The following is a 16,204-nucleotide window of genomic DNA, read 5'->3' as shown; positions in this document are numbered from 1 at the left end:
CATCTGTCAGAAATGGTGTAGGGTCTCCTGCTTGGGCGGCGGGGGTGGGGGTGGGTTGGACTAGATGACCTCCAAGATCCCTTCCAACTCTATTAATCTGTATCTGAAAGTAATCAAGGAGAGAAACAAGGAGAAATTCCCTTGACAGTGAGAACGATTAACCAGTGGAACTCTTGCCTCCAGAAGTTGTACTCTATCATCGGAGGGTTTTAAGAAGAGATTGAACAACTGTTTGCCTGGAGTGGTCTAGGGCATTAATGGCAAAACCTTTTTTTTCCTCGGGTGCAAATTGAATGCCCACACCCATAATTCAATGTCTGGGGAGGGCGAAAACAGCTTCTCCCACCTTCTGGAGACCGGAAATGGCCTGTTTACCAATTTCTGGTGGGTCCGGAAGGCTTGTGTTTCTCCCACCCCAGCCTCCAAAAGCTTCCCTGGAGCACAGGGGAGGGTAAAACACCCTCCCCCATCTCCCAGAGGCTCTCTAGAAACAAAAAATGCCCTCCCAGAGCCTCTGTGTGAGCCAAAAATCAGCTGGCTGGTACACACATGCACATTGCAGCTGAGCTAGGGCAACTGATCGCATACCAGCAGGTATGGCTCCTCATGCCACCTGTGGCACCCATGCCATAGGTTCTCCATCACTGGTCTAGGGTCTCCTGCTTGACCAGGGGGTTGGATAGAAGACCTCCAAGGTCCCTGTTAAATCTGTTGTTCTGTTAAATCTGGAAAGGCCCATATTGGGAAAGGCTGAGCCATCTTCAAGGGCAGGAATTATGGATTGGGGCGTGCATAAGTGCACCAGTGTGCCTTCCGTCCCCTGTCCAATTGTCTCTCCTTATCTCATTTATCTTTTCTTCCTTTCAAATATGTTCACCTATACTTTTATATCTTTTCTTCTATTCTTTTCTTTACTTATATTATTACATATCTTTCTCTTCAATGTGTATTATGTATTGGACTAACTAACTAACTAACTAACTAACTAACTAACTAAATAAATAAATAAATAAATAAATAAATAAATAAATAATAAAGCAGTCTAAGTAGCTGAATCTCCCGAGGCTCCTCTTCCGCAAATGAGGACATTACTGCTGGCCATCCTTTGCTACCCAACTATTTCATGCCTGTGTGCCAAATCTATTGCTTTGAGCCAAGCCAACAAATCAGGACAAGGGTGTGAGCTGTCTGCAGGCTTGTTTTATTTACCGCAGTCCTGTTTTTACAGCAACAAACCTGGCAGAAACAGACGGGGGAAGAAAGCTGGCCAAGCTGGAGTCTAGTCTAACTGATTGTCACTGGAAAGACTGTTCCAACCCCATTATACAAAAACTGGAGGTGGTGTGGATGCTAAATGCGTAATGAGTCTTTGATAGCGGACTCTGCGGGAAGGAGCAGCTGCCAGGCTGCTAAGCAGGGCTGGGCTTGGCTAGGATTTGGATGGGATTGTGAGAGGATTTCAGGACCAAAGGATAAACTGGAGTGGAGAACCGAAGAGGGGAACCGGAGAAAACCATGGGGGGAAAGGAAAAACAAGATGAAAAGCCAGCCTGGTTTCTTCAGTTCTGCTGGAACACCAAAATCATGAGGGGATATTGATCAAATTAAACGGGGTCCAAAGACGGGCTACAAAAATTGTGGAAGGTCTTCAGCATAAAACGTATCAGGAAAGACTTCATGGACTCCATCTGTATAGTCTGGAGGACAGAAGGAAAAGGGGGGACACGATCGAAACATTTAAATATGTGAAAGGGTTAAATAAGGTTCAAGAGGGAAGTGTTTTTAATAGGAAAGTGAACCCAAGGATAAGGGGGCACACTCTGAGGTGAGTTGGGGGAAAGATCAGAAGCAACGTGAGAAAATATTATTTTACTGAAAGAGTAGTAGATGCTTGGAAGAAACTTCCAGCAGACGTGGTTGACTGAATTTAAACATGCCTGGGATAAACATATATCCATTCTAAGATAAAATACAGGAAATAGTATAAGGGCAGAATAGATGGACCATGAGGTCTTTTTCTGCCGTCAATCTTTCTTTCTTTCTTGATTTGATTTGATTTGTATGCCGCCCCTCTCCGCAGACTCGGGGCGGCTCACAACAGTGATAAAAACATTATACAATGACAAATCTAATATTAAAAGTCTATAATAATAAATCTAACATTAAAAGTCTAAAAACCCCATTGTTTAAAAACCATACATACAACATACCATACATAAAACTATATAGGCAATATTCTATGTTTCTGTTTCCTTTAACTATCTCCAGATGATATTTCTGTAAAGCCAGTGCAGAGGTTGGTGATAAATCAACAGCTTGCCACATTATCTATAGAAGGCCTGATTGTTTTATGGGAACTTGGGTGATTTTCATGAGGGAACAGATGCAGCCATATACGATGGCCTCGAGTAGTTCAAGACCATCCTATGCCCACCCACCTGGGCGGAAGCGGAAGGAGGACTTGCCATGCTGGCATAATCTAAGTGGGCAATGTGACAGGTTTGTGGGTGGGGGACAAAGGATATGAGTGGGTTGTGTGGAAAAGTCAGATTCAGGTTTCCCAGTGCAGGTGCCAGGGTGGCTCCAGCAATAAATTGGAACTTTGAGGAGCACTTTGACTTGGACTCTGATTTAGTTTGGATGCTACCTGGAACCTTGACAATTTCAATGTTAAAAGAACAACTGGTCAACTGGAAAAGTTTCAAAAGAGTCATCAAGCAAAGTTAATGGTCTCTCGGAGAGGATCTACAAAGGAAATTCAGACTATGAGAGGTGGGGGGAAAGAGGGCTTACTAAATAATAATAATAATAATAATAATAATAATAATAATAATAATAACAACAACAACAACAACAACAACAATAACAACAACAATATCATCTGCTGGAGCTTGGCCCAAATGGGAGGCACAAAGTTACCAAAATTTCTGACCGTGATATTGAAAACAATCAGACTGGCCTCAGAGTGGGGAGGGAAGGGGGATTTTGCAGTATCCTTCCCCCAAGCCTCACCACATCCACCAAGCTACACCCATAGAACCGTTAGTAAAAAAAAAGGGGGGGGTTTCACCACTGGCTTGAATCTAATTTCTGAACCACAGTTGTGCACAGGATTCAGCAGCTGATGTCTTGTCTCTTCTCCATTGTGACAAACAGACCCAGGAGATGGGGAGGAAAAAAAAAATCGGCATCCTTTGACATGACACATGTCTACCGTCTCTTGACGGTGGAAGTTCTACCTGAGCGAAGGGCACAGGCATAACTCACAAAGCTGAAAAGGATAAGATGCAGTTGGATGGGAATCAGGGGGTTTTATGACTCGCATCTAAGCTCGGAGCCAACCTGACATCTGCTCCTGAGAATATCACCCAATTATCTTTTGGCGCTTGTTCCCTGCTTGTCACAATGATGAAAATGGGACATTGGTTTCAGGGGGGAAAAAACCCGTACAGCCATTTATGTTCAATGCACCTGACAAGCTTCAAATGGGCAATAGAACCTTGTCTGAACATCCCGTACTATGTGATTTTGTGTTAGCTGAAAACACACAGGTACTGTACTATTGGCACAGGGAGTTGGAACTGGGCGATTTCTGCTTTCTACGCTGTTTACTTCTTCCAACGAGCAGCAGATACCAACTATCTGGGTTCATCCCACGAGATGGCCAATCATTATAATTATTTCTACTATTTTATTATTTAATATATAATAATAATTATTCAATTATTAGTATCACCGTTAAAAAAAAAAGGCAAATTTCATATTACTACATTTATATTGCTCAAAAAAAATAAAGGGAACACTCAAATAATACATCCTGGATCTGAATGAATGAAATATTCTCATTGAATATTTCATTTGCACAACTATTCCATTTGCACAACAGCATGTGAAATTGATTGTCAATCAGTGTTGCTTCCTAAGTGGATAGTTTGATTTCACAGAAGTTTGATTTACTTGGAGTTACATTCTTTTGTTGAAGTGTTCCCTTTATTTATTTATTTTGAGCAGTGTATATATTTCAATAGTGGCTGAAATTAAGATCGTAATTATACAGAGTTGATGTGGAATACTGATTATTGATTAGCGAGAGGATTAAAAGATTAATTAAAAGGAATAGAGCTGACAACTATTTACAACGATTGGAACATACTTGCTGAAGTTGTATAATATTAATCTTGCATAGAATATTGAGTAGCTTGTTGTGATAGAATTTTAAAGCAGATATATATTGAGTATAGTTATAATCCAGAAAATTATAATCCTGAGAATTATATAGTTATATAGTTATAATCCAGAGCATGATACCATGATATTTCGAGACTGAAGGATGCCAATGCAAAAGTTATAACTACAGTGGTATCGCTACCTAAGAACGCCTCTGTAAAGTCAGGACTCCGGTAGTTTAAATCAAACTGGTTTATTCATAACAAGGTGAATCACGAGCTCTGGAACAGTAGGATTTCCGAAAGAGGGCAACGGCTAACCCGTTGCCCTTTTATACTCTTTAAAACGGCGGGCTTTCTTATAACTGACAACCATTTAACTTTCGCGGCTATTTTCTGAATAGCCGCGTCTTAACCAATCACAGATTTTCTGCGATTATTTTTAAACAAACACAACACCCCTCCCTCTTTGGCTGAGACCACGATTACGTGTTAATCCACGTCACATAGTCCTGCAAGCGGATTGGTGGCTTTACAGATCTCTGGGACCTGCGCAGTTCATTTTGCTGGGAGCTGCTTGCCTGGACGGCCGGCTCCGTTGCTCCGCTAAGGCTAGTCTCTGACGGGCCTGGTTGCGATGATGCGTTTTGATCTTCGCCGGCCGCCAGGGGCAACAAGCAGCCATCGCTGGAGTCTCGAGTTGGTTCTGGTAAGTCCTCTATTGGTTTGTCTACAGTAGGCAAAATGTCGGGGTTAGTCTTAATTCTTTTGCGTAGTTGGTCGACATGCCGATGCCAACTGCGCCCATCTGTTAATATTACGATGTATGTTTTAAAACCTGTTTTATCTAATACCGTTCCTTCTTTCCATTTGTCGTTCGAATCATAGTCTTTAGCATAAATTAAATCCCCAATGTTAAACTGTCTCTCGCTTTGTACTTTTATTTCTTTTTGGTCATTCTGGTAATTTGGGTGAATTCTGTCTAATTTAGACCGAAGGTTTCTGCCCATTAAAAGTTCTGCCGGGCTTTTGTTTGTGGACGCTGATGGCGTAATATGCTGAATGGTTAAAAATTCATCGATTTGTTGTTGCCAATCTCCTAATGGTGCTTTGTTTAATGCTTCTTTTGTGGTTCTAACCATTCGTTCTGCTTGCCCATTAGCTTGGGGAAAATGAGGTGGAGTGAGCACATGTTTTATGCCCTGGTCTGCAAGAAATAGTTCCATTTGACGGGCTGTTAACTGAGGCCCGTTGTCAGATACCAAAGTGTCTGGAATACCATGTGTGGCAAACATTTTCCGTAATGCTTTTATAGTTGCGCTAGTAGTTGTGGATGCCATGAGTTCAATTTCCAGCCACTTGGAGTATGCATCCACAACCAGTAAAAAGGATTGGCCCCTGATTGGTCCTGCAAAGTCAATATGTATTCTGGACCAGGGCCCTCTTGGTGTTGGCCACTCTGATGGTGTGACTTTTGGTGGGTTGGGTCTTGTTCTCTGGCAGGGTACACAACCACCCACCCATGACTCTATGTCCTTATCCAACCCTGGCCACCATAAATGACTTCTGGCAATAGTTTTCATTTTGACTATTCCTGGGTGACCTATATGCAATAACTGCAATGCTTGCTTTTGTAAGGATTTTGGAATAACAACCCTGTCTCCCCATAATATACAATCTTTTAACACGTTTAATTCAAACTGTCTATTCTTAAAGGGTTGAAATTGATTTGGTTGTTGTTCAATTGGCCATCCCTTTAATATCCATTGTTTAATATATTTTAAAATTGGATCTACTTGTGTCTGATTGGCTATTTCTGTCGCTGTTAATAGAGTTTGTTTACTAGTTTCAATTAATAAAACGCTTGAGGCAGGGGCTGGATCACTGACTAATTCTGTTTGGGGGCACCTGCTTAATGCATCAGCATTTCCTATCTCTTTCCCCCCCCTGTGGATTAATGTATAATTATAAGCGGCTAAAAAAATAGTCCAACGAGTCATGCGAGGGGAAAGAAAGGCGGGAGTCTGCTTGTTTCCCGCCAAAATACCTAAAAGCGGTTTATGGTCGGTAATTAAGGTAAAGGGGCGACCACAAAGATAATAATGAAATCGTTTAACTCCAGCGACAAGGGCTAGCGCCTCCTTGTCGAGTTGGGAGTAATTCCTTTCAGCTGACGAAAGAGTTTTAGAATAATAGGCTATTGGGGCTTCTGTGCCGTCTGGGAAGTTATGGCTGAGGACGGCTCCTATGCCGAACGGTGAAGCGTCGCAGGTTAGGGATAAGGGCATAGCTACATTATATTGTACTAAGACACTGTTGGAGGAAAGTAAATTTTTTACTGCTGTAAAAGCGGCTTGTTCTTTTGGTCCCCACGTCCAGGCAGAGTCTTTCTTTAGGAGGTTATGGAGCGGTTCTGCCACCGTCGCTTTCTGTTTAAGAAAGACGGAATAAAAGTTAAGGAGTCCTAGGAATGCTTGTAAGTCTGTCTTATCTGAGGGGGTGGGAGTATTTCTTATAGCATCAACTTTGTCGTTTGTGGGGTGAATTCCAAAACGATCTATTGTAAAACCCAAGAATTCAACTTTGGGAACGGCCCAGGAACATTTGTCTGCTTTTAAATGGAGTCCTGTTTCTTTAAATTTAGTTAAAACGCGCCTGATTCTGTCCCATAATTCAGATTTGGATGTGGCTGATATTAATACGTCGTCGAAATATGGGACGACCCCAGGAATATTATTTAAGATGCGTTCCATCAAACCCTGAAAGATGCCTGGGGCGGTAGAGACTCCAAACTGGAGGCGGGTGCATTTAAAGGCACCTCTATGTGTTACAATTGTCTGGGCCTCAGAGGTGTCTTGATCTACGGGAAGCTGTTGATATGCCTGCGCCAGGTCCAACTTCGCGAAGATGGACCCATTTCCTAAGGTGTGCAAGAGTTGTTGCACGACTGGGATTGGATAGGCATTATGCTGTAGGGCTTTATTAATTGTGGCTTTATAGTCTGCGCAAATTCTAATAGAGCCATCCGGTTTAACGGGCGTTACAATAGGAGTTTCCCATTTAGCATGATCAGTGGGAATTAAGATGCCCTGAGCTATTAATTTGTCCAATTGTTCATCCATGGGAATTCTGCGGGGCTTTAATCGGATGGGCGAAATGTTTGGGTCCAGATTAAATGAGATGGGGCTGCCTGTATATTTACCCAGAGTGCTAGAAAAAACTTCGGGAAATTCTTTCAATAAATCATTTGAGTCAAAAGAGTCACATACATTGTTAACCCCTAAAATTTCAATGCCTAAAGGTTGTAACCATGTAAGTCCCAGTAATGTGTGTTTGGGACCGTCAACCACTAAAAGAGGTAAAAACCCTTGAAATTTTTTAAACGCAATAGGAACATTTAAACATCCTAATACTGGAATTGAATGGCCCTGAAAATCACTCAAACCCGGTTCCCAAGGTTTCAAGTCAGTTTGTTTAACACGAGGTAAATATAATTTAAGTTTTTCCCAAGGCATTATGGAATGTCTGGAACCGGTGTCTAATTCCATTTGGCAGGGGTGGCCGTTGAGGAAAAGAGAAACAAATAGCTTGTTTTCCGCAGCGGGGAAATTGCAGTTTACAGAAGAAGGGGAGTTACCTCGTTGGTTTGGAGAGTGCGAGTTGTCAGCCGGGCGGGAAACGTTGCGTGAAAACGGCGGTCGTCGATTCCTCGGCGAAAAATAGGGTCGTTGGTTTTGCTGAGTTGCTGGAGTTGGGTTGGCGGCGCGGCAGACTTCAGCGATGTGGCCGCGGCGCTGGCAACGGCGGCAATAGGCGTCCTTGAAATGGCAGCGAAAGCGAGGATGGTTTCCGTTGCAGCCGGCATATCTGTCTGCACGGGGTGCGTCTTTGGCGTCATGGTCGGAAGCTCTTCGGATTTGGAGGCAGGTGTCGTCTGGAGAAGCGGCTTCCGAGTGTTTTTCATCGGGAGAGCAGGCTTGCCAAGGTGATTCATCGGGGATGTGATGAACGGTTGAGGTTGCGCGTTTAATTTCGGCAACAGATGTTTCAGATACCTCGGAGGCTTTTGCTGCCTTAAGAATGTCTTGGAGAGAGGCATCCTCATCAACTAAATATTTCTTCTGAAGCGTGATATTGGTTAGACCGAAAATAAGGCGGTCAATCAACTGTTCTTCTGGATCCTTGTATTTGCACTTTGGAAGGAGTGCGCGTAGCCGAGTTATAAAATCGTTGGTAGATTCTCCGTCCGTTTGCCGCATTTGGGCGAACTGATGGCGGTATACGCGGACAGGAGTCGTCGGCTGGTAATGAGCGGCAAGTTTTGCTTGTAGAGTTGACCATGCGATGGTTTCCAGGGTATCTGGGTCAACGAGTGTAGAGGCTAGGCTGTAGACTTCTGTGCCGCAATAAGCGAGGAATATAGCTTTCTTCCTATCGTCATCGGCGTCATGTAGGTTGCTCGCTTTCAGGAAAAATGTGAATTTGGACATGTAAGAGGTCCAAGCTTCCGTCTCGGAGTGGAACACAGGCGGCGGTGGAGCCATGGCCGAGTTCATGGCTGCGTTAGCGGGAGTTCGACCTCCTCGTCGCCACTGTAAAGTCAGGACTCCGGTAGTTTAAATCAAACTGGTTTATTCATAACAAGGTGAATCACGAGCTCTGGAACAGTAGGATTTCCGAAAGAGGGCAACGGCTAACCCGTTGCCCTTTTATACTCTTTAAAACGGCGGGCTTTCTTATAACTGACAACCATTTAACTTTCGCGGCTATTTTCTGAATAGCCGCGTCTTAACCAATCACAGATTTTCTGCGATTATTTTTAAACAAACACAACAGCCTCTACCTCAGAAACTGTAACCGGAAAAGGCAGGGAGAAGCCTCTGTGGGGCCTCTCTAGGAATTTCCTGGGAGGAAACAGGGCCAGAAAAGGCAGGGAGAAATCTCTGTGGGGGCCCTCTAGGAATCTCCTGGGAGGAAAGAGGGCCGGAAAAGATGGGGAGAAGCCTCTGTGGGGCCTCTCTAGAAATCTCCTGGGGGAAAACAGGGCCGGAAAAGACTGGGAGAAGCCTCCATGAGGCCTCTCTAGGAATCTCCTGGGAGGAAAGAGGGCTGGAAAAGGTGGGCAGAAGCCTCCGTGAGGCCTCTCTAGGAATCTCCTGGGACGAAACAGGGCCTCCAACCTTCCTGTGGTTTCCCCAATCACACACATTATTTGCTTTTATATTGATTCCTATAGAAAAAATTGCTTCTTCTTACAAACTTTTCTACTTAAGAACCTGATCACGGAACGAATTAAGTTCCTAAGTAAAGGTACCACTGTATATGTTAAAGTGGAATAATCTTATTAAGCTATTTCAAACGTGGGACTTTTTAAGATGACATGTGAACCCAGTCATGAGTGAGCTTACAGGTTGAAAATCCAGTTGCAACAGGCTGCAAATCCCAAGTATATCTCCTACGTTCACTTACCCTCGAATGGACAATAAAAGAAAATGCAGAGAAACCCACTTATCTTCGTGACCCAGGTGAAACCCAGGTTTTGGATCAGACATCAGTTCATATTTCCCTACTGCTCAGGCCAAAAAGTATGAAACTGATTTTTTTGCAAATGAGAAAATGACCAATATAACCGTACGTGACAGTATTGGCCATCTTGGGGGCGGTAAGGAGGCAGATGTTTCCACTAATGGGTTCTCTCTCTGATAAAATGACAAGGTAATTGCCAACCCGGGTGATCTTTGAAAACAAGAAGTGAAGATGTGGCAAGTACTGTTGCAGGTTGAGTAGAGTCCACTGAGTGGTTTCCAAGTACCGTATTTTTGGGAGTATAAGGCACACCTTAGTTTTTGGAGAGGAAAATGGGGGGCGGGGAATCTGCCTACCAGGTCCCCGGAGAGGGGCGGCATATAAGTCCAATTAATAAAATAAATAAAAACAAATATTCATCTGGCTAGTGTAGTTTGGTGAGCTTCAGCAGATTATTTTATCCCCTGGTTAGGGCTTAAAAAAAACCTTATTCAGAGCGAGTGGCAAGGGAAAAAAGCCTGCATAGACTTAGGGCTGGAAAAACATTCTTTGGAGAGAGTAGCCGTAAAAAAGCCTGCAAGCCGGGAAGATTGTTAGCACCTCGGCAGGGCTGGAAAAAACATTCTTTGGAGCAAGAAGCAATGAAATAAAGCCTGCGAGCCAGGAAGAGCTGGGAAGATTGTTAACACCTCATTAGGGCTGGAAAAAAAGCTTTGAAAAAGCTACATTCAGAGTATAAAATGCACCAAAAATTTCAGCCTCTTTTAGGGAGGGAAAGGTGCATCTTATACTCTGAAAACTACAATAATCCAAATGCCATCGCTGTCATTAAAAAAAGCTAAATGCTGGAGGGGAATGTGACAAGGGTCTTGGGCTACCAAGTAAAATCCAGATAGGCAATAGTCAACTGGTGAAGACAAAATGGACCTCAAGGGCACCCTGGTGTGATGACCCAGGGCATGGCACAGAGGTAACACAAACAGTAGGCAGTTCAAACGGGCCTTTTAGATCATCAAATCTCCCCCAAACATACTTCAAACAGCTTCTGGTCCCAATTAGTCCAGCCCAGCACTGCCTGCACTACAGCTGCATGGCAATAACCCCCAAATTTATCTAGCAAAACAAGAACAAAGCAAGTTCAGGGAGTAAGAGATACAGATAATCATCCAGAACACCAGACATTAATGCAAGGATTCTTGGCAAGTTCAAACATTGGCACACAACAGGGAGTAGTAACTGTGTAGTAGTACACACAGTTAGTAAGTAGTAACTGCGAGGGGAATTTTGGAGTCCTAGTGGACAACCATTTAAACGTGAGCCAGCCGTGTGCAGCAGCTGCCAAAAAAGCCAACACAGTTCTAGGCTGCATTAACAGAGGGATAGAATCAAGATCACAGGAAGTGTTAATACCACTTTATAAGGCCTAGGTAAGGCCACATGTGGAATCCTGCATTCAGTTTTGGTTGCCTTGATGCAAAAAGGATATTGAGACTCTGGAAAGAGTGCAGAGAAGAGTGACAAAGATGATTAGGGGACTGGAGGGTAAAACATATGAAGAATCGTTGCAGGAACTGGGCATGGCTAGTTTAATGAAAAGAAGGACCAAGGGAGACATGATAGCAGTCTTCCCAGATCTCAGGGGTTGCCACAAAGAAGAGGGACTCAACCTATTCTCCAAAGCACCTGAGAGTAGAACAAGAAGCAATGGGTGGAAACTAAACAAGGAGAGAAGCAACTTAGAACTAAGGAAAAATTTCCTGACAGTCAAAATGGTTGATCAGTGGAACAGCTTGCCTTCAGAAGTTGTAAAGGCACCAACATTGGAAGTTTTAAAGCAAATGTTGGATAACCATCTCTTTGAAGTAGTGTAGGGTTTCCTGCCTGAGCAGGGAATTGGACTAGAACAGCGTTTCCCAACCAGTGTGCCGCGGCACACTAGTGTGCCGCAAGACATGGTCAGGTGTGCCGCGAAGCTGCTAGGGAAGCTCCAGCTGGGCGGGGCGCTGCCGGTGCTGGTACCTCCAACCTGGAGCTCCCACTCGCAGCTGCCCCCGGCTACTGCCCGATGCTGCTGTTGCTGGCGCTCTCCTGCTGGGCCCCAAAGAAGGAAGGCAGGAAAAAGGAGGCGCGAAGAATGAAGCTCTCCTTTTCCCTGCCTTCCTTCTTTGGGGCCCAGCAGGAGAGCGCTGGCAACAGCGGCATCGGGCAGTAACCGGGGGCAGCTGCGAGTGGGAGCTCCAGGTCGGTGGCACCGGCAGCGCCCCACCCAGCTGGAGCTTCCCTGGCGTTGGCAGCAAGTGTCCTTTGGGGCCTGGCGGGAGGGCACCGGCAGCGAGAGCAAGAGGGCGCCATCAGCAGCGGCACCAGGTAGTAGCCGGGGGATGGCGGTGGCAAGAGTTCCAGGGCAGAGGCACCGGCAGCGGCATGCCCAGCTGAAGCTTCCCTGGCGGGGGCAGCAACCAGTATCCTTTGGGGCCCAGCAGGAAGGCACTGACAGTGGTAGTGGGAGGGTGCCGGCTGCAGCGGCCCCAGGCAGTTGCGGGGAGATGGCGGCGGCGAGAGGGAGCTCCAGGGTGGAGGCACTGATGGTGGCGGTTGGACGTGCTGCTGGACGCTGTACATGCTGGCGCTGCGGGGCTGGCACTGGCTCGCTGGCTGGGCCGGAGGTGCCAGCCCCACGTCCATGCCCAGCGCAGCGCCAGCATATACAGCGTCCAGCAGCACATCCAGCTGCCACCGTCAGGGCTCCCGCTCACAGTCAACCGCTCTGCCGCTACCCCTGGCTGCTGCCCGATGCCACTGTTGTCGGCGTGGTGTAACAAGAGAGAAAGAGAGAGAGAGAAAGAGAGAGAGAGAAAGTGAGATAGCAAGAGAGAGAGAGAGAAAGAGAGAGATAGCAAGAGAGGCAGAGAGAGAGAGAGAGAGAAAGAGAGAGATAACAACAGAGAGAGAGAGAAAGAAAGAGAGCAAGAGGGAAAAAGAGAGATATAGCAAGAGAGGCAGAGAGAGAGAGAAGGAGAGAGATAGCAAGAGAGAGAGAAAGAAAGAGAGACAGCAAGAGAGAGAAAAAGAGATAGCAAGAGAGGCAGAGAGAGGTAGAAAGACAGAGAGAAAGAGAGAGATAGCAAAAGAGACAGAGAAAGAGGGACAGAAAGAAAGAGAGAAAGAAAGAGAGATAGCAAGAGAGACAGAGAGAGAAAGAGAGAGAAAGAAAGAGAGACATAGCAAGAGAGGCAGAGAGAGAGAAAGAAAGAGAGACACAGAGAGAGAAAAAGAAAGAGACAAAGAAAGAGAGATAGCAAGAGAGACACACAGAGAGAGAAAAAAAGCAAGAGAGAGAGAGCAAGAGAGGAAGAAGGAGGGAAAAAGAAAGACATAGAGGGAGGGAAGGAGGGAGAGAGAAAGAGAGCAAAAAAGAGAGGAAGAAAGAAAGAAAGAGGGATGGAGAGAGAGAAAGAAGGGAAGGAAGGAAGAGAGAGAAAGAGGGAGGGAGAAATAGAGCGAAAGGGAGGAAGAGAGATTTTTTTTGTCTAAACTTTTTTTTAGCCCGCCCCCCCCCCGGCTCAATGTTCCCCAGGATTTTGAAAATATGAATAATGTGCCGCGGCTCAAAAAAGGTTGGGAAACACTGGACTAGAAGACCTCCAAGTTCCCTTCCAACTCTGTTGTTGTTATTTGTTACACTCCAGGAACTCAGCATTTGTTCCTGACAAATGCCTCTCCCAACTGCCTCTCCTTTAAACTCCATCCCCAGGTGTGCCTTATGAAGGGAATCATGGCCCTCTCCTTCCTTGTAAGCACACAACCCACATTGCTCTCTTCTGCGTTCTTCCCTGCCTGCAGGAGGGGGTGGTCTTCATCTGAACCCCCTCTACCTTGTTCTATCTCTTCCCTGCTCTGTCCAGCTTGATTTTGCCCTTCTCTTTCCTCCACAACCAGCCACTCTCCTGCTCTCTGTCAGCTGTTTATCTTCCATCTCTGATTCAGTCTCAAGCGTAACACCTGGCCTGATTCAGACATGACAGCTTCATATTTTGCTTTGGTGGGCTGGAAATCCTAGCTGGGTGGAAATGAGGAATTCAGTGACAAGAGACTTTGTGGAGAGATGCCAGTCAATTCAGTACCAGCCTTCTCAAAAAAGATGAAGGACTTGTGAATTCAAGCAGCTGACAGCTAAATTGGCTATGCTTTGCAAAGGAGTCTCTTCTGTCATATTACAGAATTGAAATAAAGGCATATACCTTTCCTATTTATCTTCTTCTATATCCTTCTCTTGCCTGTGAAGAACCTCTGGCTAAAATACTATTGCCTGTCCTTAGGAACCAGAGGCAAAGCTTGTGAAATTTACTTTTTACTAAGAACAACCATTTAAATGTCTAGTTTAATGAAAAGAAGGACTAAGGGAGATGTGATAGCAGTCTTCCAATATCTCAGGGGTTGCCACAAAGGAGAGGGAGTCAAGGTATTCTCCAAAGCACCTGAGGGTAGGACAAGAAGCAATGGGTGGAAAGTAATCTAGGAGAGAAGCAACTTAGAACTAATTTCCCGACAATTAGAACAATTAACCAATGGAACAGTTTGCCTCCAGAAGTTGTGAATGCTCCAACACTGGAAGTTTTTAAGAAGATGTTTTATAACCATTTGTCTGAAGTAGTGTAGGCTTTCCTGCCTAAGCAAGGGGTTGGACTAGAAGACTTCCAAGGTCTCTTCCAACTCTGTTATTATTATTGTTATTAAAGCCAGATTCAAAATACTTGCTTAAGGGAGTAGAGATGCCCTTCCCCAATGTCCTAGTAAATGTGGAAGAAATGTGAAATAGACTCTGCAACCAGAATTCACGGAACTCAATAAAAATGCATCTCTATTGTTGGGGTGATTTTTCAAGGGCGGTGAGTAAACAATAAGAAAAGACAAAATATTTCGAGTATTTTCATTCAGGTCTGCTTTAAAAATGCAATAGAAGGTGGTGGGGGGGAATGTCATTAATGTATTTAAGGCAAGGAGCAATCATTTTAAGATTCTGGGCACTGTTTGATACCGCCAGCATTGCTCACACTGTATATTCAGAAAAAATGTAGCCGCGCGAGTGGTTATGGGCCTTCCAACGCATACCCATATTTCTCCAGCACTCTGCGGACTACATTGGCTGCTGATTGGTTTCCGGATGCAATTCAAAGGGTTGGTTATGACCTATAAGGCCCTACATGGCATTGGACCAGATTACCTCCAGGACCGCCTTCTGCCACATGTGTCCCAACGACTGGTTAGGTGGTCCCACAGAGTCGGCCTTCTCCGGGTCCTGTCAACTAGACCAGTGTTTTTCAACCAGTGTGCCGTGGCACACTAGTGTGCCGCGAAACATGGTCAGGTGTGCCGTGAAGAAGGAAGCTCGGGTTCCGGTCTCGCAACTTTTTGCTGAGAGAGAGAGTGAGAGAGAGAGAAAGAGAGAGAAAGAAAGCAAGAGAGAGAGAAAGAAAGCAAGAGAGAGAGAAAGAGAGAGAAAAAGAGAGTGAGGAGAGAGAAAAAGAAAAAAGAGAAAGAGAGAGAAAGCAAGAGTGAGAGAGAAAGAAAGCAAGAGAGAGAAAGAGAAAGAGAGAGAAAGCAAGAGTGAGAGAGAGAAAAGGAGAGGAAGGGAGAGAGAGAGAAATGAGCAAAAAGGGGAGGAAAAAAAGAGAAATGAGAAAATGATTGAGACAGAGAATGAGAGGAAAGAGAGAGAGAAACAAAAGAGAGAGAAGTGACTCTTGATTTAAAGCATATGATAAAAAGCACCCAAAGAATAAGAGAGAAAAAGCCCCCAGCCCTCACCTGTTTTTGGAAATGGTTCAAGAGTGTGTATACACACACACACACACACACACACGCACACAAGGGTGGGGAGGAAACAGGGATGGAAAAAGAGAGGAGAATGTCTTAGGGTGTCATTTTGTGTCATTTTGGTTGGTGGTGTGCCCCAGGATTTTGTAAATGTAAAAAATGTGCCACGACTCAAAAAAGGTTGAAAATCACTGAACTAGACAACCTAGGGGAAGAGCCTTCTCTGTGGGGGGCCCGACCCTCTGGAATCAGCTCCCCCCAGAGATTCGCACTGCCCCCACCCTCCTCACCTTCTGTAAAAATTTAAATTTTTAAGACCTATCTGTGCCACCAGGCTTGGAGCCATTAGAACTTAGCCCCCTGGCTGATGTCGGTGTAGTATTTCTTGCTGTGTGAATGGGAATGTATGAGTTTTTAAAGTTTTTTAGCTATATTAATTGGATTTTTTAGATATGTATATTATATATTGTTTTGATATGTTGTGAGCCACCCTGAGTACTCGGAGAGAGGTGGCATACAAATCCAATCAATCAATCAATCAATCAATCAATCAATATTTCTTCCCTTTCTTGCCCAACCTGAGCAGAGTTGCCTGGAATTTTGATACTCTCATGGACATTACACAATAGCGGGAAAGACCCAGCTGACGAAACACAATGGCTATTGCCAAACACAATGCCGCCCGGCGCCCCCCC

At 44.9% G+C, this 16,204-nt stretch overlaps 1 protein-coding gene across 2 annotated transcripts in view; it reads right to left on the bottom strand.

Annotated features, from left to right (window-relative positions):
• The window catches only part of TARDBP (TAR DNA binding protein), a 72,757-nt gene that overhangs the window by 20,121 nt on the left and 36,432 nt on the right, over nucleotides 1-16,204 (bottom strand). The gene's annotated exons all lie outside the window — the stretch shown is intronic.

The sequence above is a fragment of the Erythrolamprus reginae genome, chromosome 8, assembly GCF_031021105.1.
Source record: "Erythrolamprus reginae isolate rEryReg1 chromosome 8, rEryReg1.hap1, whole genome shotgun sequence".
Taxonomy (NCBI): domain Eukaryota; kingdom Metazoa; phylum Chordata; class Lepidosauria; order Squamata; family Dipsadidae; genus Erythrolamprus; species Erythrolamprus reginae.
The sequence above is the reverse complement of the archived record's forward strand: the minus strand, read 5'-3'. Positions and strand labels throughout refer to the sequence as shown.